Below are 3,304 nucleotides of genomic sequence, written 5' to 3' on the forward strand. Positions count from 1 at the left end.
GAAAAATACTGAGTACCGTAATAGGAAGTTCTTCATTAGGTTCAGAAGTGGCAATACGAGGATCTACTGCATCTAGTAGTACTTTGTCTCCAAATTTAAGTTGATTTGGTGAGGTTTTGAGTTCGTCATGGCTCAGTTTTGATTTATTGGGTATTCTTGGTTTCTGTGTCCGCCTTTCATCTAGCTCCTCAATTTGTAGCCTTCGTTCTTCATTTATAAGTCCTTTGTTGTTGTTTGAACATGGCTCATATGCGTTCTTCGTAACTGTTTCCTGCACAGAGGGGTTCACCACATGATCAGTACTAGTAGAACGATGTATACAACCACCTTCAATTTTCAATGTGTTACCCGAATTACGAGCTTGAAGGGTGATTGTTTCGTCTCCCACACGAAGTGTGAGTTCACCTGTGCCAACATCAATAATGGTTTTAGTAGTCGCTAAAAAGGGTCGTCTTAAAATTAAAGGTGCGTTACTAGCCTTTTCCATGTCTAGAACAACAAAGTCTACTGGGTATATAAATTTATCGATCTTAACAAGAACATCTTCAATGATACCCTTAGGAAATCTAATGGGTTTTATCAGCCAATTAAATGCTCATCTTAGTTTGTTTGGGTTTTCCAAGACCTAGCTGTTTAAACATTTTATAAGGCATAACATTAATGCTTGCCCCTAAGTCAGCCAATGCATTATGAACATCTAAACTACCAATTAAAAAAGGAATCATAAAACTCCATGGATCTTTCAATTTGTTGGGTAGCTTATTCTATAGAATGGCTGACCAAACTGTATTCAACTCCACATGCGACGCCTCACCCAACATTTGTTTATTTGTTAAAAGCTTCTTTAAGAATTTGACTGCGTTTGGCATCTGCGAAAGAGCTTCAATAAATGGTAAGTTAATATGTAACTTTTTTAATAATTTAAGGAATTTACCGAATTGTTCTTTTGTGCGGTCTTTCCTTGTCGCGTTTGGGTATGGCACACTAGGTTTGTATTCTTTACTTACTGGTTTCTGGTCATTGTGGTCCACCTCACCCTTGCCTTTACTTACCACAGTTTCTTGCTTTAGTTCTGGTTCAGGTGCAACTAACCCTTCCGCATCTTCAATGGTAATTGCATTGATTTGCTCCTTTGGGTTAGATTCAGTGTTACTCGGCAAACTACATTGTGGTTGTTCAGAAATTAGTTTGGCGAGTTGGCCTATCTGAGTTTTGAGCCCTTGGATTGACGCTTGTTGATTCTTAAGGGCTGTCTCGGTATTCTGAAAATGAGTTTCTAACACCTAGATGAATTTTGTTAATATCTCTTCAAGGTTCGGCTTCTTTTCTTGCTGGTAAGGTGGTTGTTGAAAACTTGGAGGATGTTGTGGCCTTTGATTTCCTTGACCACCCCACGAGAAGTTGGGATGGTTCCTCCAACCTGTATTATAAGTGTTACTATACGGGTTATTTTGGGGTCTAGAGTCATTGTTACCCATATATTGGACTTGTTCCTCCTCGATGCTAAGGTTGAAGGGTTGATATTCTGTGCATGCCTTCCTCCATTTGAATCGCACTTCATCACTGGATGTACCTGAGTAGAACCACACAAATCGTCAATGTTTTTATTTAAGAGTTCTACTTAGATAGATAGCATAGTAACCACGTCGAGGTTGAAAACACTGATTGCTTTCGTCGGCTTTGTCCTCATAACTTGCCACTGATAGTTATTCAGTGACATTTCCTCAATAAATTCATAAGCCGCCTCAGGTTTCTTATTATTGATAGTTCCACCAGCAACTGCGTCAATCATCTACCGAGCCAAAGGATTCAGGCCGTTGTGAAACGCTTGATCCTGTAGCCAGTGCGGTAAGCCATGGTGAGGGCATCTTAGCAAAAGGTCCTTGTATCTCTCCCATGCATTGTAGAGTGTTTCTAAATCTATCTGCACAAAAGAGGAGATATCATTACGTAATTTGGTTGTTTTAGCTGGTGAAAAATATTTTAATAAAAATTTTTCGATCATTTGTTCCCAAGTAGTGATTGATCCTCATGGCAATGAGTTCAACCACTGTTTTGCCTTATTCCTCAATGAAAAGGGAAACAACCGAAGGCGAATGACGTCATCAGAAACGCCATTAATTTTAAAAGAGTCGTAAAATTCTAAAAAATTCGCCAAGTGAGCGTTGGGGTCCTCATCCTGCAAACTATCAAACTGAACAAACCGTTGGATCATCTGAATGGTGTTAGGTTTCAGTTTAAAATTATTTGCAGCAACAGCAGGCCTAACTATGCTTGACTCAGTTCCTGTTAAATTAGGTTTAGCATAATCATATATAGTGCGTGGAGCAGGATTCTGATTTACTGGATCAGCAGCAATCGCAGGAGGTAGCAAATTTTCTTGGTTTTCAGTCATCTCCTCGGCTGTGGTTGAAGTATCGTCCTCTTGCTCGTCTTTTGTGTATCTTAGGATTTGCCTTATTTCTCGTTGGTTTCTGTGAACTATGCGGTCGATCTCACCATCAAAAAGTAGTAGTCCTGACAGATTTCTTCTGGTCATAAACTAGAAAACCTGTCAGAAGGAAATAAATGAAGAATTAGAAAATAAAATAAAAATTTAAATTGCAATAAAAGTAAAATGGCTAAAGTAATAAAAATTGAGTGTTCCTAATATCCTAGTTCCCCGACAACGGTGCCAAAAACTTGATGCATGATATTCGTGACAGGTTTTAAAAATTTATAAATGAATCGTTCTTGAGACTAACTTATTATCACGATTAAGGCAAGTGTACCCATCGAACAATAGTATAGTTCAACAAGACCAGATTGTCGAACCCAAAGGAACCACGAGTACTAGTATTTACTCCCTTTTTATTATCTAACCTAAAAATCAAGAGGTTTGGTTATCTAAACTAATTACTAAACTAAGAATGCACAGAAACAAAATTTGGGAAAATACTTTTTAGAAAATTTGATTGATTAAGACAATACCCAAGGAAAAATCCACCTAGACTTCACTTGTTATTTGACTCTGAATCAGACAATTTATTTATTTGACTTGATCCACAGAAATCCCTAAGTTATATTATTATCTCTCTCGAGACTAATAACTTCTAACCCTTGGTTGAATAATTGAAATCTCTTTCTAATTAACACACTAGAATTGCATTAAATCGATCTATGGATTCCCTTATTAGGTTTCACCCTAATCCGGTAAAATCTTGTCACCCTACCTTTAGGCGTGCAATCAACTCTACTTAATTACAAAAAATTTACTCTTAGACAGAGTCTATTCCTCCTCTGAATAAGAGTGTTAACTTGAATC

The 3,304-nt window shown here is 37.6% G+C and overlaps 1 non-coding gene across 1 annotated transcript; it reads left to right on the forward strand.

Moving 5' to 3' along the window:
- The first annotated feature begins 1,850 nt into the window (after positions 1-1,850).
- Positions 1,851-1,957, forward strand: LOC121213347 (small nucleolar RNA R71). Its single transcript, XR_005908730.1, has one exon. It is a non-coding gene; the product is annotated as a small nucleolar RNA R71 (small nucleolar RNA).
- The last annotated feature ends 1,347 nt before the right edge of the window (positions 1,958-3,304 follow it).

Source organism: Gossypium hirsutum, chromosome A13 (assembly GCF_007990345.1).
Source record: "Gossypium hirsutum isolate 1008001.06 chromosome A13, Gossypium_hirsutum_v2.1, whole genome shotgun sequence".
Taxonomy (NCBI): Eukaryota; Viridiplantae; Streptophyta; class Magnoliopsida; order Malvales; family Malvaceae; genus Gossypium; species Gossypium hirsutum.